The sequence below is a fragment of the Protopterus annectens genome, chromosome 10.part0 (genome assembly GCF_019279795.1).
Source record: "Protopterus annectens isolate FY-2018-M chromosome 10.part0, PAN1.0, whole genome shotgun sequence".
Lineage (NCBI taxonomy): Eukaryota > Metazoa > Chordata > Ceratodontiformes > Protopteridae > Protopterus > Protopterus annectens.
This window is the reverse complement of record NC_056744.1, coordinates 370,417,203-370,440,432: the sequence shown is the minus strand read 5'-3', so window position 1 is coordinate 370,440,432 and position 23,230 is coordinate 370,417,203.

The window sequence follows — 23,230 nt, the reverse complement described above, 5'->3', positions numbered from 1 at the left end:
TCAGGGAGGGAGCTACCCTGTAGCAGTGAGCCTGAAGATGAGCCACAGCTGCTTGGAGGTACTGATGGTCCCTTGGACAGAGTGACTGCAAAGGTAGAGGGGCATAGGACTACCTAGGCTGACAGTGAGGCATCACTGTCAGAGGTTGCCAGACTTCCTGTGGAAGGGAAGCTGGGAAGGGTTACAAGGAGAGAGTTAAGACAGGCTCAGCTCTCCGACCCTACATTGCAAGGCTTGAGGCAGGTAGCTAGGAAGGCACCTGACTCTCAAGGAAAGGGGGAATCTGTATACTGGGACAAAGGGTTACTATACAGAGAGTGCATCCCTGATCAAGGGCTAGAAGGTGACAGAGTACAGCAGTTGGAAGTGCCTAGAGCCTACCATCTGGTGCTTCTAGCCATAGCCCATGATAATCCCTTTGCAGGTCATATGGGCATAAAACGTACAAAGAGGCATATTATGCAGAACGTCTATTGGCCTGGAATTTCCAGAGATGTAACAGGGTACTGCAGGACCTGTGAGCAGTGCCAAAAGGTAGGCAAGGCAGGAGACAATGTGAGAGCTCCTCTGATGCCTTTGTGATTGAGGAGCCATTTCAGAGGGTAGCTATGGATATTGTGAGTCCTCTGAGTACTCCAAGTTCTACAGGGAAAATGTATATCCTAGTGGTAGTGGATTATGCTACATGATACTTTGAGGCAGTGGCTTTGTCCTCCATTGAGACAGATAAGGTGGCAAATGCTTTGTTAGAGATTTTCAGCAAGGCAGGTTTCCCAAAAGAAATACTGACTGACCGAGGTGCCAATTTCATGTCAGACCTGCTGGCTCTTTAGAGTACTTGCATGCCTTTTGTAAAATTGTACAAAGCCACTCTAATAGCTTTAGCCCTGGGCTACACTACCAATTGGATAATAATATTGCACAGTAATAACTGGACACCCTTTTAAGGGTCTTTGAATAGCTGATAAATATTAGTGGGTGGTGGCAGCTGGTACTACAGTATAGTCTGGGAAAAAGGGGCACAGCTGGAGATCCTGTGCCAGCCTTCCCCAGGAGTGTCTGTGTGGTTGTATAAACTCTTCTCTAAGTGTGTGTGTATGTGTCAGCTACTTGGGCAGGGACACGATGCACTGGTTGGACAGAGAGGGTGCTGGAGGTTTTAGCTTGCTCACTAGGCTGAGATCTGGACCCTATAGCTGTGCAAGTGGGGAGTCTTATTGGGGACCTGGAGAGCAAGAGAGAAAGACCAGCCCTGGACTGACTGTGATCTCTGTGTGCGCTTAAGTGAAACTGCACTTTACTGTGTGCATTTGTTATCCTTTCCTTCGATATGAGACGCCCCTCACTGGTGTTAGTGATGCGGATTGAGGCTCCTTGATTGCTGGGCCAGGGCACGGGTGTCACAGTATCAACCAACAGTCATTGGATTGGTTACATATTCAGTACACATCTACCTGAGATTGTGTTCTGTTACTTTGAGAAAGCCTCCAACAATTCTAACAAAAGCAATAAAACACTGCTGTTCACACTGATGTGATCAGTCAACTTAATAAGTCTCTCTACTACAGTGGCACAACCATCATCCAGAGGTACGCCTCCTCAACTGCAAGACTGGGGGAGGGGCACAGCTGTGAGTCATTACTGCTGCCTTCATCTGACCACTATCTTCAGGCACTATGTAACCAGGAATGTATATTTCCTTCTCAGCAGCTATTGGTCATAGCAGTGGAAGGAAGGTACTGTGAATCATCAGTACAGTTTCTGAGAGAACAGCTGGATCTCCTAGTCTAGGAAAATTTTTATTCTATTTACATTTTGCTTAACAGATTAGTTCTACTGGGCCAAGGTCCATTTTCAGAGGGGACCTAGGATTAGAGAGCGAAATACAAATTATAAGGGAGGAAAACTTGTATCAATGAGCAGAGAAAACATTAGCTAGTGTAAGCAGCACTGGATCAATAGTTCAAAAGAAATTCAGCCATTGTGTAGACATTTGGTTAAAGACAGAATGAATGCACTTAATGCTTTATTTATTTGACATTTGTTAACCAGGTTAGTCCAACTGGCAAAAGTGGCTCGTTTTCAGTGGAGACTCGAGGAAAAAAGCTCCAGTTTAGAAATATTTATAAAACAGTGTAGAATAAAGAATACCAATGTTGACATGCAGCACTGAAACACAGAGTACAAAGACTATGTTGTTGTCTTTCGGCTTTTCCCAGTTAGGGGTTGCCACAGCAGAACTCCGGTCCACTAATGATTGGCAGTAGATTGTCACGGTGCCAAGTTGCCAGCCCGACGCCCAACCTTCAACGAAGGCATGCCCATTCACGCATGTCTTTCGGAACACAACTCGACCTATGAGGAGAACATGCAGACTCCACACAGAAGGCACTCCCCGCATACTAGCTGAGAATCGAACAGGAGAACTTATAGATATATATATATTTTATATATATATATATATATATATATATATATCTATATATATATATATATATATATATATATATATATATATATATATATATAGATACATACACACACAAAATATTGTATGCGCAGAGAATAGTTGTTGGTATGCAATAAGGAAACATAATGTATACATCTAGTGGAGAAACAGCCAGAATTATTTTTTTACAATATTTAGAAACTCTTTAGAATAACATGAGTAAACAGTCAGTACAAGCAAGTTCATTTATCAGGGAGTAAAGTAATAGTAAAGACATTATCAGCAACGTGAATGAGATAGATAATTTGTTAATACAAGAAAGGTGAGAAATGTGGACAGAGTGGAGAAAAGAAGGTTAAGGGGGATTATGACAACAGCAGGATCTGGAGTTAAGGAGGTAGTTTTTGAGTCTGGCTTTTAAGAGGCTGGTACTATTAATGCAGTGGATGTCAGGAGGAAGCCTATTCTAGGCCTGGGAGACTGAATTTTTGTAGAGAAATTTGCCAGTGTTTTTATTTGGTTTATAGATGGCAAGGAAGTTCTGCCCAAAGCTACAAAGTGAACAAGCTGGCATATAAGGGGATACTAGGTATGAAAGAGAGGAGCAGGTGAGGGGATTATTTAGTACAGGGTATGTGAGCTGAAGCTGGGAGAGGAACAGGAGCTGGGGGAATTCAAGCCACTGGAGTTTATTTAGGGCAAGGCAATGATGTGATTTATATGGTTGTTCAGAGGCAAATCTGGCTATATTATTATACGTTTGTTCAAGCTTCATCAGTAGGGATGAATGGAGATGGGTAAGAATAGGGGAGGCATACAGAAGGCATGGAAGCAGGAAGTCTTGGGCAAGAGTAGGCTTGGAACGGAGAACTTGGAACTGAGAACTAGGAATTTTTTTATTTCTATACAGAAGACCTAGTTTTCTTAATACAGTGTTGTACATGGATATTGAATTTTAGTTGGTCGTCAATTACAATGCAGTGTAATTTGGTGTGAGATTCTTCTTTGATAAGGGTGTTATTAAGAGAGGAAATGACAAATGTGGATTTGTGGTGGACAGAGTTTTGGGGAGGAATAGTAGGCCACAAAAAAAAAGAGAAAAATACCAGATAATCAAAAGCCAGAAATAACAGACCAACCACCTTGTGAACCACAATTTATTCCAATAAGTTGAGCGCTTTCTTCCCCACTCTATGTCAGTTTCAAAAGAACTTTTCATCAGGAATTCCTGTTCCCAAAATGACATGATCAGATTCACAGAAATCGTGGAACATGCTGCCCTCATTGCTACACCCTTCATCTGTCTGTAATACTGGCCTTCAAAAAATATTAGTCTTTAAAACTACCTCCATCGATGTGATGAACTTATTGGTCAAAAATGTTGTGTCTTATTCAATTGCTTTTCAACCCATGATAAACCTATTTCATGAGGTATAACCGAAAAAAGATTAGTTACATCCACAGTCACCAAAATCAAATTGGGGGTAACTTCAATCGCTTTTAACTTTTCCAAAAACTGCCACGAATCTTCACTAATATAAGTAAATTTCTCCAAACTTCTTTGCAGTTTGTTGTCCAGATATTTACTGATAAAGCAAGTTTTGGATCTTTTACCATCCACAACAGGCCTGAAATTAGGATTTTTCAGGCCTTTGTGGATTTTCGGAATACCAAATATATTAGACACCATGGGATGTTCATTTGACATGTAAAAATACTCTGATTCATTAATTTGTCCTTGGAACAACATGTCACTTAACAATAAATCTATTTTGTGGTATGCAACTTTAACTTCATTTAAGGAACTCTCTTCATAAGTACCATCCAACAGTAGGGCATTCATCCCATTTAAATAGTCCCCTTTATTCATGACTACTATGCCGTTGCCTTTGTCAGGTTTCATAAATCATACATCTTTATTATTTATAACTCTACCCAACAATTCCTCCTCTTCATTATTTAAATTTTTTACAGATTTCACCAACTGATTGCTCCTCACATTATCACCATAAAAATATCTTATATCTTTTTCACACATTTTTTCGAATAAGCCAATCACATTGTTTAAGGGTGGATTGAATATACTTGTTTTTTTTTTTTAGTTCTTCTGTATGCTCATTGTGTAACTCACCACTGGAATTAACCCAAACTCTCAAATTTAATTTTCTAGTATAATATTTGAGATCAACAAATGTGTTTACTACATTTCCTTTTCTGCTAGGAACAAAGGTGTATCCTTTTGACAATAAGTTGGCATGGTCAGCAGTTAAATCAATGCATGAATAATTATAAATTTTAAAATCTTTTTTTGTCATTACAAACAATCACAGCCTCCAAATCAATTTTATCATTCATGACCTGTAACAATACTTCCATGTCAACACCTTGACTTAACTCTTGGGAAACAGACAATTCATTTGATATTGTATTACCCTTATTAACGCTGTACAAACTACTTACATCACTATTACATTCAATATGCCCATCCATAACACCAGACTCCCAATATTACTATTTGCATTGAAAATAGTAGGATCATTAATATTGCCCCCTGAGTCCAATACACATACATGATCCAAAATAACATCGACATTGTTGAATGCTAACTCATTTACATGTCCAGTAAAGCTATAAATTGAGAAGTCACTGAAACAATCAGCATTTTCAGTTTGGTCCCAAGAACAACTTCAGGAATTAATTCAGTAAATTTGCTTTCAATGGATGATTGCAAATTAGCACTCGCGCCATTCCATTTATGACCCACACTCTCGACCAAACTTTTGCCAGTCAAGCCAGCAAGTTAAAATTAGACGCTTCGTTCAAGCCAGCAATGACTCTGTTATTAAAACCACATAAACTTACAATTCCTTCAGGTTGGGACCTCCCAATGACATCGGCTTGATGACTACGTCGTACATTCCGGGTCCTTGGACCTTTAGGTTTTGCTCTCTGAGCACCATAATCCGTGTAATTGTTACTCTGGTACTCAGAATGCCAAACTGCCTCCTCCATGTTGGTGCCAGACTGCAATCTCAGACATTGCTCACTCTGATGTTTCCTTGCGTCTTGCGTCATTTCCGCTGAATTAAACCCTCGGTCATTGACCAGTTGTTGCTTGTTGCCTTGGTGACCTGGCGACAAGGGAGAAGTGGCCTTATCTTGATATTCACGAATATCCCTTTTTATTTTATTGTTTTACGGGTAAACACAGTATTACATTGTTCATTTACTGAATGTAAAATACCATGGAGCATTATTTGACACTGGGAACCTGCTAAGTCAGTCTGAATGGACCTGTCGAGTTCTTCCAAATGTTTAACCATGTCATTCAACTTGACACTATTGAATTTTATCATAATCTTCATTAGTTCAATACCAGTCCTGTCAAAAAGGGCATGTAATTCATCCATTTCACTGTTCTCACTTGCTCCATTTGGGTACCTCCATAGTCTAAGACCTCACGGAACCTGCTGTAGTTCTATATTTCTTCCAAAATATGCATTCTCCATTTGAAGTTTTTTGTATACTAACAAATCTTTCTCAAAACATTTCAATTTCTCCTTCATAACAATTTCATGCTGCTGATTAGATATGTCCACTGTATTCCCCGTTTGGAATAAAAATGTATTTTCTTTCCAGCAGTTAACACTTTGAGACACAGTACTATTCCTTACTTCCGGATTTTCTTCATTAATGCTGATCTGTCTATCTTGAAAAGACAAACCAGGAGCTGAATCAAGCATGGATGATGGTGAAGGCTGGGTGAGAGGATTACCAAGACTGCCAAAAATATTGACCAAAGTACTTGGTTTGTCCATTAACACCTTGATTTATGATGTATGGACTGCCAGTTGCTGGTTTATCTGCTGTAAAAGTTCCAATATTTCTTCATTGGAGGTGGAAGCCTCCATCCCTCTGGCAATAATGACAAGCCACAAAAAAAGAGAAAAATACCAAATAAAAAGCCAGAAAGAACAGAACAACCACCTTGTGAACCATGATTTATTCCAATATGTTGAGCATTTTCTTCCCCACTTAAGGGACTTCCTCAAAACAATGTAAAACAAACACCCACCTCTAATTATACTCCACCCTAATTAAACAATTATAGGTTCATAGGTTCATACTAGGCTATCTGCCCTAGGGCATTTATAAGCCTAGCCAGAATGTGTTTGGCTTTTGCCACCCATTTTAAATTTATTTTGCTATGCCCTTTTTTGAGGTTAGTATACTGTGCCTCTGTCTAACAGTGACACAGAAGTGATACCCAGGGTAAACCTACAATCTCCCATCCACTCATCAAGATTCCTCTTGAAGAGAGCCAATGAGGCACTCTGCCTAACCTGGACTGGGATTTTATTCCAGAGTGAAGGGAGCCTCTGGGTTATGAATCTGTCCCTCCAGCATGTCCTATTTATTTCAGTGCTGAGGTTCAAGTCTCTCGAGCATGTAGCTCGATGGGATTTGAATTTTCTGAGGTGCAGCATGTCCATTAATTCCGGGTTGGACATGGCTTTATACGTCAGGCACAGATCGCCTCTGAACAGGTGGTATGCCACTGAGTAGAGCTGGAGTTTCTTTAACTGGGCAGCATATGGCATCTGTTTGAGCCCTTTGATCCTCTTGGTGAGGTACTTTTGGGGTCTTTCCAGTTGCTGCAGGTGTCTGGTAAGGTACATCCCAAAAGGGGCATTGTACTCAATTATGGGCCTGATGAGGGATGAGTAAAGAGGCACGATGACCTCCCCTGATCTAGATGTGAATCCCTTCATGATTAAGTGGGCTATATAAAATGTTTTTCTAACCACTTTGGCCACGTGGTTGTCAAATGAGAGATTGCTATCAACTTGGGTCCCCAGGTCCCTAATTACTTCTTCGGTACTTAATGTATTACCACCTATGTGGTAATTTGTGGGCACTTTGTTTTTGCCAAAGGGGATGACTATACACTTTTTGGCATTTAGCTTGAGGCCATGGCTCTGGCATCAGTTGTCTGTTTCTATGAGGCCCTGTTGGAGGATGCTTGTGTCGGCTGGAGAGTTGATTATGGTGCCCAGTTTGCAGTCATCTGCGAACTTGGTCAGCCACAGTCCTTCCGTGTTGGCCTGTACCTCCAAGAAATATATACCAAACAAGAGAGGTCCCAGGACTGAGCCTTGTGGGATGCCACTTGTAACTGGTTTGGAGTCTGACATGGCTCCAGCAATTCTAACCATGTGGGTTCTGTCCTTGAGCCAGTTTGCAACCCATCTAGTGACATAGGGGTTTATATTTAAGCTGGTGAGCTTATCTATAATGCCCGAGTGGGGTATTGTATCAAAGGTTTTTACGAGGTCCAGGTAGGCTGTGTGGACCACTTTCCCCTCGTCAATGGCCTTGGTGACTGTTTCAAAGAAATCAACCAGGTTTAAGAGGCAAGATCTGCCCCTAACAAAGCCAAACTGGGTAGGATCCAGTGTCTGTAGGTCCCCAATATCTTTATTTATGAGGTCCATGATGATCATTTCCATAGCTTTGCAGACCAAGCTAGTCAGGCTTATGGGGCGATAGTTTCCAGGATGCGTTGAGGCACCACCTTTGTGGAGAGGGACCACAGTTGCTGTATGCCACTCTTTGGGTACATATCCTGTAGTAAGGCTGAAATTGAACAGTAGTTTTATGTTTGGGTTTAGCTCTTCTTGGAGTTCATGTAGGATGCAGCCCGGGACACCGTCTGGTCCCACTTATGCTGTGTTTTTTGCTTTGGAGAGGGCGGCTCTTACCTAAGCATCTGAGATGTCAGGGGGGCAGCACTCTGCTGGGATAGATATTTGCCCTTTTGGTGGGGAGGTGGGGGAGAAGTTTGCGCTGAACCTGTCAGCTAGGATGTTGGCAATGTCTGTGAGTTCGGTGTATTTTTTGTCATTTTGGACTAATTCTGAGCATATCTGGTTATTACCACTCAGGTTCCTAACATAACTAAAGAAAGCCTTGTGATTATCCTTAGTGTCCTGTGCAATTTTTCTCTCGAAGCTGGCCTTAGACGATTTTATGAGTGCCCGTAGTTTTTTGCTAATATTGATCAGAGATGCCTTCCCTTTTTGGAATTTTGCTCTATCATTTAGTAGCTTCCTCCTTCTATTGTATAGTTTGTTTATGGCTGGGGTCCACCAGACAGGACGTCTGCCTTTGGTGGATTGGGTCTTGGTTTTATTTGGGATTGCATAATCCATGCATTCCTGAAGGTGTTCATAGAATGTGTTTATAAAGGATTCTGTGGTCTGGGCCGTATTTTCCACAGGCCCGGGGGCTTTGAAGGATTCCACCTCAGTTTTGAGGAGTGTGAAATTTGCTTTAGAGAAGTTTTTCACTGTGGTTTTCTGAGCAGGGGGTGGGGTCGGGATGTGAATATCCAGTGAGATTAGTTTATGGTCTGATCTTACCAGTGAGGGATACACTTCTGGGCTGGAGCATAGAGTCCCCATGTTGGTGATGATCAGGTCCAGTATGTTTTCCCCTCTTGTGGGAGTGGTAACAAGTTGTTCCATAGCATTTGAGTTTATAAATTCTTGGAACCTTTGGGCTAGGGTGTTGGAGCTAGAGTAATGCTCCCAGTCTATGTTTGGGTAGTTGAAGTCACCCAATATAATGGTGTTTGGAGAGACCTTCATATTTTCCAGTGTTCTCAGGAAGGCCGAGTGGGGTTCCTGGGTTAGGGAGGGTGGTCTGTAGCAGGCTATAAACTGGAAGGCAGTTTCACCTACTGTTAGCTGCACGTGGATAGTCTCTGATGCTTCGTGCTGTGCCACCAACCTGGAGGTGTGGGTATCTTTGACTAATATTGATACTCCCCCCCCCTCCTTTTGTGGGTCAGTCCAAGTTTTGGGGCCGAAAAGCATGGTATGAGGTATAACATGGTAGTGCTGGGGTGCTCTCGGGAGCCTTGAACCAGGTTTCTGTTACTGCACAGATATCGATGTTCTCCATGCTAAGGAGAGTTTTGAGTGCGTGCATCTTGAGGTTTAGACTTCTGGCATTGAGTAGCATTACTCTTAGTTTCTAACCCCTTGTGATACCTATGGAGGTGGGTTTGTCTTTTGAGCCTTGCCTAAAAAAGGCACTATGGGGGTAGCAAGAGCCTTTGCCAATATCCGAAAGCCCAGGGGTGACAGGTGCAAGATGTACCTACCGAAGCATCGTGGCTTGTCGAGCATGTCATCCCAGGCTGACAGGCATTGGATCCCCTTTGAATGACACCAGTACTTAAGCCAATTGTTGAAATTGATCATTTTGTCTTCATATTGTGGCATCATTCTTGGTGAGGGTAAGATGCTACTCAAGGTCAGGGTCATACCGGCCTGGGCCACATGCTCAGAGAGCTCCTCTATGTCTCTTTTCATGTAATCTAGGGAGGTACGTCTCAGGTCATTCACACCAGCATGGACAATGACTGAGTCATATTTGTACTTGCCTTGGAGTGACCTGAGTGCTTGTGTTATGTGGCGGATCCTAGCGCCCAACAGGCAGCTCACCGTGACCTTCTCCTTATTCAGCCTGGTGAGCAGGATGTCAGTGTGCCTGACGATAGAGTCACCTATTACAAGTGTATCAGGTGTGTTGTTTAGCCTTAAGGGCTGTGACTGTTTGGCACACTGGCTTTGTGAGCTATGTGTTGCACGTGTTTTGTTTTGGGGTAGCGGTTGCTTGGGTGTCTGCTTTGGAGGTCTCTGCTGCTTAGGCAGATTTTTATTTAGAGCCTCCGAGTATGTTTTTGTGTGTTTATGTGTTTGGTTTGCTGTCGTGGTAGGTCTATGTGAGACTGGAATAGTACTGAGTGTGGTTTCCTTCTCCTCCTGACTGGTTATGCCAGTACTGAGTTGAGAAAGCTTAGCCTCCAGTTTGGCTATATGGATGCATCTCTCACATGTGTTGGAATTTGTTGGGAGGAGGAGAGGGTTGTCTGTGTACATGAGGCAGTTGTAACATTGCATCAAGATTCCCAGATTCACCAGCTGGACCGGAGAGAAGATTGACAACTGACCTTTGGACATGCTAGAATAGTATTGGGAATTCCTTTATAATTGAAAAAAAAGGGCCAATGGGGAACAAGGTACTCAAGAAACCATCAAAAAATACATCAAGAAATACATTTAAAAGTACATTTAAAACAGATGAAACAGTCACAAATTGTAATTAAAAACTTTAACATAGAAACGTCATTATGTTTATGTATGAATAATATATAAATAATAATGTTGAGTTACCAACATAATTTATACGTCCCTCATTACCCCAAAATATTACGCAACTTTTGAAATACTAGAAGTAGTGATCATTTAATTTATTCCAAGGTAATGGGAAGCATTTAAAAACAGTTGCCATTTTAATTCCATAATATCTAGATGCACATCTAATATTCTTCCCTGCACATCTTTTTGCAACTATTGCACCGCCATAAATTTAAACTTATGTCCTACATTTGTATGTATATGTCTGTACAATGGACTTGTGATTCTATTATTCCTTATGCCACCTAGATGTTCACCTATCCTGACTTTGAATTTCCTACAGGTTTTCTCAATATAAAATACGGGGCAGTCCTTACATTTAGCCATATATGTCACATTGGTGGAATTACAATTAAAATGTCCATTTATACATTCTACCATTTAACTTAAAGTCTTTCCCTGTTTCCAAAATGAATGAACAGTACATACAGCTAGTGCACTTAAAATTACTCATGGCTCTGTTGATTGTTACCTTCTCAACCCTCCTTTCTAAAATGTTCTTGAAAGATCTATCTTTCCTATACATTATTTTGGGAGTTCTGCCAACCTTTTGTGCAATATTCTCATCAAATTGTAATATCTCCCAATTTCCTAGGAATATTGGGAACTTAGTCTTTTTGGGGTTGAGTATGATTTGGTGGTCTGTTAGCCATTTTTCCACAGATGAGTGTGTATTTTGGGTGATGGAAAGAAGGTTAGAAATGTTGATAGAGATGAGAGAAGAGTAGTCAGTGTATTGTATGAGTGGAGGTGGAACAGGAGGAGTAGAGATTATCAGTGAAAATGTTGAAAAGGAGGGGACCAAATATAGAGCCTTGGAGAACACCAGTCTGGATGGATAGAAAAGGAGAACAGGTAGATTGCCATCACACGCCAGATAGAGAGGCAGCTGGAGAATCACTGAATGGTACAGGGGATAGCTTAAGTTCAGTTAGTTTATAGATGAGCTTGGGGTGGGAGACAGTATCAAAAGCTTTACAGTGGTCAAGGAATAGGGAAGATACCAGAAGGGTTTTGTCCATTGCTTCAGTGATGGTGTGGGTAAAGGAGAAGAGGGCAGTAGTGGTACTATGATTAGGTCTGAAGCCATGTTGAGAAGGAGTCAGAAGATTTTCTTCAATTAGGTATTTAAGAAGATGGCTATGAATACACTTTCCAAGGATTTTGGAGTGTAGACAGAGGATGACTATAGGTCTGTAGTTAGATGGGTCTGTGGAGTTCCCGCCTTAGTGTAGTGGTATGGTACAGAAAGATTTCCAGATGTCAGGACAGTTGCCTCCTGGATAGATCTGTTAATAAGGACAGTTACAGGGTAGGCTAAAGACTGGGCTGCTAGTTTAAGAAAAAGGGGAGGGAGGTTGTCTGTGGAGGGAAAGTAAGGTTTTATTTTCAGTTGTTTTTATTTGTTTAGTTCATGAGAGTAAATGAATAACTAGTACTGGCATATTTCAAACAATCATAGTTATTACTATTTCAAGAATTAAAGCAAAAAATCCAATGCCCTCATAACCTGCACTATTAGATGAAAGCAACTTCACAGACTACTTCCTGAACTCACACATTGGGAAACCAAATCAGCTCAAAACTGACAGAGTGGGACTTGAAAACAAGCTAAGGAAAAATAAAAAGCGTGGTCTGCATCAGGGAACACAAGTTGTGGCACAGCAACATAATATTCACTGTGAATAATGAGAACTGCTTTCCAAAGACTGAAGACAATGGAGTTAAGGAGACACTATGGTTAACTAGTACTGGTATCACTTTCTATCAACTGTAAAAAAATGGAAGTGGAACAGAAAGTTTTTATGCTCAGTGCAACGGATTAAGCCACCATGCTAATGCTGTGGCATTGGTGCAATGGAGTAAGCCACCATCCCAACACTGTGGCATTGGTGCAATAAATTAGATATTCGAGAGAATGAACTTGCTTAAGGGAAATGACTAACACAGCAATAACATTTACAAACCATGCTATCAATGAAAGAACATTTTGGCATGCTGAGATCTGGTCTTCTCTGGATGAGCATGGCTAACACAGCAGAAAAAGTTACAGACTATCCTATCAATGAAAGAGCATTTTTCAGGATTGAAATAAGGATGCTGACAAAGAAGGCTTCAACACAGGAAAATAATGTTTTCATCAAGGTCTAAGTTTTGGAACTATAAAAGTGGTTGTAAACGACTGTTTTGGTGGACATGTTTGTAATCTGATTCAGCTGAGAAAGTTCAGGGTATCTGACAGTAATCTATCTGTGTTATAAAGAAGATGTTTTTAATCTCACAGTATTGCTTCATCAACTTGTTTCAATAAATTGGGTCTATATCAGATGAACGAAAAATCCTTTCATCAAATACTTAAAGATCGAAGCTTCACAAAAATTGAAAATGGTATTGTGGGGTCTCAGTACAGTGAGGATTAGGGTATTTGCCTTTTCCTCACTGTAGTGTGATCTCGGAGGTAGAACATATATTTAGCAGGGGGTGTGGGGGCGCAACCCCCACAATACTGATTTCGATGTCCGTGATGTTTCGATAATTACATATTCAATTAATGGATTTTTCGTTCATCTGATATAGACTCCAATAAATCTGTACATATCTGTTGTGGTTAATTCAATTTAACAGTGGCATGCCAGGCTTAATTTGGACCTTTCAAATAGTCATAAAAGTACTACAACTAGTACTAGTTAATATTTTGTTGGCACCAACCTCAATACAGTCAGTTTTGAAAAGCTCAGCAAAATCAGGAACTTCCAAGTGGGTGAAATGAGATTTCATCTTTCCATCTGCACTGAGACGTTCATCAGCATTTTCAATAGAGAGGGAGTTTCCAGTTTTTGTCTACAGCTTGATCACCTGTTAGCCATTTCTGAAAATGGTAAGCCTCTTTTTGAAATAACATGGCTACCAGCAAGGACATAAGTTCTAAATGCACACATTCTGTGGCCACAAACTTAAACTAGACTCCTGATAAAGTTTAGACATTATTATTATGTCAGTGGTATAAACAAGCCAGTAGTGACATTATGTAATACAGCCTTGTTTGGTAATAAATAGAAGTGAGAAAGTTTATATGTGTAAATGCATTCATTGTTTTGACCAGAATGTACAACAGTATAAAACTCAAGTTAAATGTTTTAACTGTGGAGACAGTTATCCTTGTTTTTGTTTAAAAATTGTGTTACAGACCTTGCCAGTAAAGACTATGCAGGACAAGTCAAAATTGTCAGATGAAGTCAAAAGTCATTCTGTAAATCAGGCTAAAAGTTTGCAGGTTGTAGAGACAGCTGAAATGTTTCAGACCTACTGCTCACGGTGGAATGCTCTTAACAAAGACAAGAAATTATCAACAGAGCTTAATAAAAACACATGCTAATGTTAAAGAAACATGACATACAGGTTAGGAAGTATATGAAAAATGTTTTAGACATTTTGCCTAGGGCTGATGTTGCTACATAGATGCTACAGAATGTGCAGTTGTGCTCAAAGATGCCACTTGTAAAAAAAATGTATGCAATTTGTGGAAATGTACAGAATATAAAAAAGTGGTTACGACAGAAACATGCAGATTTATGGGTTAAAGATAAAATAAATTCCAATTCAACTGACGCAGCTAAAGTGCTCAAAAAGACATACTGGGTGTGGCCAGTTAAGAAAAAAAAGAGTAACTGTACGCATTTATGTTGTGTAAGGTATACCAGAAAGGACAGTGAAGTTAATTCACACAATAAAATGTTTACATTTACAGACTTGGCAAATAATTTTTTTTGCTAGTTTACAGAATGTAAAATTTGAAATCAATGCTACATTTTAAAAGTAACAGCATAGTCAAAAGTTCAGATCCCATGAATATAAAGAGTTCATCATAAATACTAATCACAGATTCATCTCCTATGTTATACTTGTATAAAGGGCACACAGTAAAGTTCCAGACTTAGTTCAGTTCATACTTCATGCAGAAATTGCAGTTTACAAAGCACACCACATCAGATTATAGGCCAGCTCAACAAGCTGAATTAAAGACAGTATTCTTAGTTATAGTTTAAGTTGTTATATATGCATTTTTGAAATAAGTAAAAATAAGTTCCAGGAGACATTAAGTGTATTCATGAGAAAACTGCTGACACATTAGAGCAATGGGTTCATAAGCTAATGGGAAGGAAAGTAATGAGTGATAACTTTTAGTTATGTACTCACCATAACTTCAGATGTTTGGGATCCATCTCGCCTACATTCTGACTGATTGGTTCGGAGCCAATCCCTCGGCTCCGACTCGGCACGCTTATGCCAAAGAGCGAAGTCTCTTATTGGCTGAGCTTACTATATCCCAGGATGCACCACTACCAGTCCCCCAGATCTAGTTTGTCCGCATACATGCACACACGCATGCACTGCTTATATAACATCGACAGATGATACAAGATAAAAACAGTAGAGCTCAAACCGTTCAATCTCTTCTGATCTCCAAGGCAGGGGGAAGGAGGGTGGGTATTAGGAATGTAGGCGAGATGGATCCAAAACATCTGAAGTTATGGTGAGTACATAACTAAAAGATGTTATGTGATCCTATCTCGCCTACATTCTGACTGATGGGACAGCGTCCCTAGCACCTAAATCCTGGGTGGCTCACTGGAAAACACTCCTGAGTACTGTGGAACCAAATGATGCTCGCCCTTTAGATGCCACATCCAATTTATAGTGGGAAATGAAAGTGTGCGGGTTGGACCAAGTAGCCGCAGCACAAATCTCAGAAATAGCGAGCTTGGAATGAAATGCAATAGAGGTAGCCATAGCTCTAGTAGAGTGAGCTTTGACAGATGTTGTAAGTTGCTTATTTGAAGAGGAATAAGCCTGAGTTATGCAATCTCTAATCCATTTGGCAATAGTAGCTTTAGTGATGGTTTTACCCAGTTTATTATCTGAAAAGGACACAAACAATTGATCTGTTTTTCGAATTTGTTGAGTCCTGTCTAGATAGAAGCGCAATTGCCTGTGAACATCCAATGTATGCAAGGTGTATTCCGCTTTGTTTGAAAATTTTGGAAAGAAAACTGGTAGCTCTAGAGATTGTTGGAGACAGAGATTAGAACAAACTTTTGGAACAAAGGATGGATTAGGCCTAAGTGATACTCTATCCTTGTGAAAAATCAAGTACGGTGGTTTGATAGATAGGGCTTGAAGTTCTGAAACTCTTCTTGCAGAGGTAATTGCAATTAAGAAGGCAGTTTTCCAAGACAGATATTTCAACTCACATGTAGCAGCCGGTTCAAAAGGGGAAGATGTTAAGGCACGAAGTACCAAATCAAGATCCCACGGAGGCGCAGGATGAAAAACTGGGGGTCTTAAAAGCACAGCACCTTTCATGAAAGTTTTACATAATCTGCTGCTCATCAATGGTGGGTCTATGGATTTGTGAAATTTGGAGATAGCTGCTAGTTGGACTTTAATAGTAGAGACTGAAGATCCTTGATTAAACAAGGATGTTAAAAATTTCAAGACCTCTGGTATCGGGCAGTAATAGGGTCTAAGCCTCTGAGTTGAGCCCAGATAGCAAACCTCTTCCACTTACTGTGATACAATTTCTTAGTGGTGGGTTTGTGGGCTGAAGATAAAATATGAATAACTTCCGGGTCCAAGGTGTGATTTCTGACTAAAGTCGGAAGTGGAGGAGCCAAGCTGTTAATTTCAGAGTGTGAAGGGACTGGTGCTGTTGTCCCGACTGATGAACCAGAAGGTCTGGAGTTAGATCCAAAAACCAAGGACCGTCCAGAGTATATTTCTGTAGGTAGGGGAACCATACCTGACAAGGCCAGTACGGAGCAATTAGAATCATTGTGGACCCCAATTGGGAAGCTTTCTGGATGACTTTGGGGAGGACTGGAATCGGAGGGAAAGCATAAAGCAGTCCTGTTGGCCAAGGTTGGACTAGAGCATCCGTAGCTGCCTCCCCTTGATGCGGGGTCAAGGAAAAGAACCTTTTGCACTTCGTGTTTTGTGGTGTAGCAAACAGGTCGCAGCACGGAATCCCCCATCTTTTGAAAATCTCAGCTGCTACTGTTTCGTTCAGGGACCACTCGTGAGGAGAAAGAATAGTCCTGCTCAGTCTGTCTGCCAATACATTGGATTTTCCTGGAATGTGGGTCACTACCAGGAAGCGGTTGGTAGCCACTGCCCATTCCCACACCCTCATGGCCTCTCTGCAAAGGGGGTAAGATCTGGTCCCTCCTTGTTTGTTTAGATACCAGACCACCGACATGTTGTCTGTGTGGATAGCGATAATGCCTTGAGGGAGAAACTTGTGGAGGGCTTGTAGGGACAGAAGTACAGCCTTCATTTCCAACACATTGATATGGAGAAATGTTTTGTTTGGAAGCCAAGAACCCTGAACTGACCTGCCCAGACAATGCCCCCCCCCCACCCCGTCTGGGAGGCATCCGTTGTCAAGGTGGCCACCGGAGGGGGTATAACAAAAGGTCTTCCCTGATTCAGATTGGATGGCAGAAGCCACCAGCGGAGGTCCCGTTTGCACGTTTCTGTAATCAGTATGTGATGATTGAGGGGGAGATCCTGAAAAGACCATTGTGTCAATAACAGCCACTGAAGAATCCTCATGTGTAATCTTGCCAGAGGAACTAGGAGAACCGTGGCAGACATTGAACCTAAAAGTTGCAGGACCATCCTGGCTGGGGCTTTGGATCTTAGAAGCAGGGCTCGGGCTTGACCTTATAATGTTTGTATCCTTTCGGTAGGAAGGAAGATTCGCATTAATTTTGAGTCTATCTCTGCTCCTATGAATCTTATGCGCTGAGAAGGCAGCAAGACAGACTTTGACCAGTTGAATGTAATTCCCAGGGAAGCACCAAGGGAGATGGTGGCTTGTAGGTTCTCTAGTAGTAGATGCCTGGTGGTGGCAGTCAGGAGCCAGTCGTCCAGATAGGGAAACACTTGGAATCCGAGACTCCTCAGGTGAGCAGTCACTACTGCCAAACACTTGGTGAACACCCTGGGGGCTGTGGTGAGACCAAAGGGCAGTGCACAAAATTGGAAATGACTGTCTCCCAGGCTGAAGCGCAGATACCTCCTGGACGCCTGATGTATCGGTATGTGATAATAGGCGTCCTTGAGATCTATGGAGCACATCCAAACATCTTTCTCCAACAATGGGAGAATGGATTGTAAAGTGACCATTCGGAATTTGGACTTCATGACAGACTGGTTTAGTTTGCTGAGATCCAAAATGGGTCTCAGGTCCCCTGTCTTTTTTGGCACTAAAAAGAATCTTGAGTAATTTCCGGATCCGATCTGGTCTGTGGGGACCGGTTGGATGACTCCTTTTTCTAGCAGCTTTGAAGCTTCTACGGCTGCAATTTCCCTTTGACTGGGTGGTGGGTCCGGGATTTTTTTGGACGGTGGGGGTGAGTGTGTGAAGGGAATGGTGTAACCTCCGGCAATAATCCGAAGCACCCATCTGTCCTGAGTAATAGACTCCCAGGCTTTTAGGTGCTTGGCAACAGCACCCGACTGGCTCGAGCAGCACAGCCGGGCAATCCCTCATGGAGTGTGGGAGGCTGAAGAGCCACGAAAGGACTCGTGGTCTCCAGTGTTGCGGGGGCCTCTGCCGCCTCTGGGACGGCGTCTCCCAGAAAAATTTCCCCGTCCTCTGCCTCTGGAAGGGGAATCTTCCTGCTGTTGAGGAAAGAATTTCTGTGATTTATGGAACCACATCTTCCCTCCTCTTTAGCCTTGGGATAAGGCCGAAGGGAGTGGAATAACGTGCTCCTACGGCAGATAAAGTCTTTCCCTCTTGCTCACAGCGGTAAGAGTGTCTTTACCTTGGGTCCAAACAAAGAGGACCCATCAAAGGGAGCGTCGGCAAAGGAAGACTTGAAGGCCTCCATGAAATGACACAACGGAGCCAGGCTTGTCTCCGAGAGCCACGCCTGTGCCTGCCGCTCTGCCGCCTTCGCCACATATGAAATGAGCCTCATGGACGAGTTAGAAATCGAGGTGAGGATAGCCAACTGAGAGCTAACCGACTGGGCTAGCTGCTCAGGTAGGTTACCTGAGAGGGAGTCTGAGAGCTCCTTGACCAGATCCCTCTGTAGTCTGGTGAAATGTGCCAAATAATTCAGGGACCTCAGAGTAAAGGCCGCTGAAGTCAGGGTGCGCTTCCCGTGCAGTCCATGCTCCTAGACTCCTTATTAGGAGGATGGACGGACGTTGAAGCCTCTGCCACGTCCTGCTGGGTAGCAGATGCCACCACCATGGCATCTACAGCCACGCCTTTCGTAAGAACTCCTTCTCGGGTGGGGCAGACAAAAATTTGTTAGGGCGAGAAGGCACTGGTTCCACAGTATCTGGATGTTCCCACGCCCTCCGACAAACCAAATCCAGGAGCTCGTCGAAGGGCGGAGACACCCAGGAGGTGGAGGGCTGAGCCCGAAGGCCTTGAGAAACACCGACTCATCAGCGGAGGGGTTTGGAATTCCAGCCGCCTCGTTGCTTAAGGATCTCTAGAATGTCTGCAAATGAGACATCATCCGAGGACGACTTTGGGGACCCCTCCGCATCATCAAGATCAGTGTCCGATGTAAGAGACTTGTCGGGGGAGTCCACGTGCTTCCTCTTGCACGATCTCTTCCTTGGGGGCTCCTCTGAAGACAACTCAAGAACCCTCAGGAGGAGGGAACCCCAGTGGGGTAACCTCAGGCCCCGGGGCTCCGCTGCCTAGAGACAGGGAACTGCCAAAGAGCCAGTCTCCCTGCCCCAGGAAGGTGCCGGTAAAGCCGTAGAGATGGCCGAAGAAGACTTGGCCAAGGCACTCCTCATAGCTCTGAAGGCCGGACCCCCAGAATCCTGGGAGGGTCCGGTCTCCGGAGCCATGACAGCAGATGGAAGTCCCGCGGCCGAAGCACCGAGAGGGAGGCTTGGGACCGACAGCATTGGCCCCGAAATGTCACCCCCCCGGGTCCGGCCGAAGAAGTCCGTGTGCTAAACTCGGACCCGAAGGCCGGGGTTGGAGTAAGGGTCGGAGCCGACCCTAGGATCTCCACTGGCTCCATCAGCACCTGCTCCGACGGAGCCGAAGCGGTCGGAGGAGGAATGGCAATGGAATGGGCTATCGGCTCCGAAGCCAAGTGGGTCAGAGCCGAAACAAATTTCTGAAAGACTGGGGACTGGAACAGTCTTTGGAGCACCCTGTCTATGTCCGAATCTGACATCCTTGATGACCTAGAAGAGACCGAATGGGTCCGTGTAGGCCTCTCCAACGGCTCCAAGGGACTAGGGGACCGGCTCCGAATCGACTCGACAATTATCGGCGCCGAAGAAGTGTCCAAACCAATTTTCATCGGTGCTGAAGAGGGCTTCGGCGCCGAGGAGGAAGTGTCTGAGCGGACAACCTTCATCGGCTCCGAGATCAGTGGAGCCGATGAAGGTGACTCGCCTCTCGACGCCCCAGCCGTCGGCTCAACCCAGAGGAGTCGAGGCTGGAGGCATCGAGGCAGACCGTTCCGCCCTCGGCTCCGAAGTCCGTGGAGCCGAAGGAGAAGCCTGCCTATGTCTTTTGGCGGTCGGTTCCGACGGACTGGTCGGAGCCGACGCCTTTCTTTTAGCAGGAGAAGGAGAGGAAGCTAATGCCTCTTCAAATGATGGTTTAATAAGGCCTTTTAGAATAAGTTTATTTTTCCTCTCTTGGAGGACCCTCGAGGAAAAAGCGTGACAGACGCTACAGGACTCCTGCAAATGTTTGCCCAAACAGTACACACAGAGAGAGTGATCATCTGTGATCGACATTTTGAAACTGCACTTAGTGCACTTTTTAAACCCTGAAGGCCTAGGAGCCTGTGACATAATGGCAACCAAATTAGTGTATAACCAGTAAAATACAAGACACACTAACTATCACAGAGAAATTCTTTTCTTTGAATCAAGAACTGTCACAAATAGAAAGGTATGACCAAGGAATACAAGAACCTTTAAAATAAAAAGGAACTTGACAGACAACGGCTGACAAGGGAAGGCCCTTCAACCCAAATGGAACCTCCAGTCAGACAAAACGCAATCACTACACAAAGTTTTTCCACAAAAAAAACTTCAATCATACACAAAAATACGATATAGCTGTTAAAACAGCTTTTTGTTGAATTTTAAAGGAATTCCTGACAGGAAAGTAAGAGAAAAAAACCCTACTTAGCTCAGCCAAGCTCGAGACCACATCTTTGCTTGTTAGCGGCAAACGAGATCTGGGGGACTGGTAGTGGTGCATCCTGGGATATAGTAAGCTCAGCCAATAAGAGACTTCGCTCTTTGGCATAAGCGTGCCGAGTCGGAGCCGAGGGATCGGCTCCGAACCCATCAGTCAGAATGTAGGCGAGATAGGATCACATAACATCAGATATTTTTAAGCTTAACATTTTTTCTCTTAGTACTGATGAAAATGGGTATGAAATTCTAGGTGGAGCAGGATGTGGGAGAAAAGTACAGAACAGTGGGGGAATGAGAGTGGCATCAGCCCCTCCAGCTATGGGAAGCCCTGATAGACAAATTGTATGTTTTTTTTTTGTAGAAAACTGGGACATATCAAGCAGCACTGTGTGTACTACAGCAAAAAGGAAAAACAGACAGAGTGAAAGGAGTATATGCAAGGGACTCAAAAGAAAAAGTCAAAAAACAAGAGTTGCAGGATAACAGAGGGTCAAAAGTTTGACAAGGCAAAAGGGAATACTAAAATGCAGCAAATTGACAGTAAAGGCAATGTAAGGAATGAAAGTAAACCAAGTGTTAACCAACAGTGCACGACAATACAATTTAGCCTAGTACAAACAGGACGATGCCCCTGATAGACAAAAATTTGGAATACCACAGAGAAATAATTTCAGACCTTATGGGCAGAGACAAAAACAGACTATGGGAAGTTAAAGGTTCTGATTACAGTGGGAGGTGCAAGGGATTAGATTAGCTTTGAAAATCATCAGTATGTTAAGAATAAATTACCTCAGGGTTTTCAGAATGTTCTGTCATTTTTCATCAGATAGTAGGAACATTCTTACAGGATGTGAATAAAGATGGCAAGGTTATTCATTATACTAAAGGTATCCTAATACAGTCAGAGATTGTGGAAGAGCACATATCACAGCTGAGAAAAGTTCTGAGACAGTTGCAAGAGGCAGGTTTCAAAGTAAACAAAGACAAAATACAGTTCTTGTCACAAGAAGAACATTTTCTAGGAACCATTATCAGACCGACAGGGAGGACTCCTTGTCATGAAAGGGTGAGAAGCATTCCACAATTGCCAAAGCCGTTGACAATTTCAGATTTGCATAAATTCATGGAAATCATGAATTACAATATTTAAAACATCAAAGCAGAAGTTAGCACAGGCATAGAGTTGATAGCTCTCACAAGTAAATTACCTTTTGTTTTGCAAGCAGCAGCAGGGAAGAATAAAAGGACACTAAGTTGACACAGGTTACTTTTTGTAGCAGGAGAATGACTCCTGTAGAAAAAGGATATCCTTGCATTAAACAGCTTTTGGCCATTTACTAGGAAATAAGACAGAGTATGACAATGTTCTTGGGGTTATAGTTCAAACTCCACATCTGACAATCAAGATTTCCTAAATGACAGTGAGATAAACAAAATCAATTAAGTGGTAAGTCAGACATTCCTACAGTGTACGTGGATGGTACATGTTTCTGGAAGGATGGGAAGTACTAATACTGGGTTTACAATAGTGACATTGCAAAAGGGAGGTAAACCAATTATGGTTAAGTTACCAGATTACATGTCAGAACAAAGGGCTGAGCTAGAGGCTATAAATATGTTTTGCACCATTTACATCCAGTAAACAATTTCAGTAACAGTGCTTATGTAGTACATTATCTATGGCAACATGAAATAGTGACCGAAGTGATTGGTTAAATGGGTTATTTTCAGAATGGTGAAAAAGCATTATCACAGTTTTAATTGCTATAGTAGCCATTATTTGGTTGATCATAATAATGTCCATGTTGTTAAACTTTGTATTAAAAAAGACTGTCAATCGGTACCTATTGTAACAAATGTAGATGGTTAAGAAAATAATGACCAATGGAGACATGATTTTTCTATAAGATTCAAAGATTCTATAAGATTCAAAGTTTGATTTAAATTTTGATTGAAAATGTTTTGCTTTTCAAAATAAAAGTGAGGAATTAACAGAATTATATAAATTAAAACTTGTTTTTCTCATAAAAATAACATGCATACGATAGAAAATATATATATATATATAATTTGGTAGAACTGTTTTTTCCTTCATAGTAGCTAAGGTTTGGTAATCATAACAGTGTGATATTTTTAGAAATAGTATGCGACATAGCATCTGCAAGTGCAGAAAAGAAATATGCATTGGCTTAACAGAATGTGCTTGTGTGGAACAAAAAGTATTATACTGCTGAATGTTTTTGTAACAAATGGCATTAACAATAGTCTTGTTGAAATATCAAACAGGTGAATGTGTACAGATATTCAA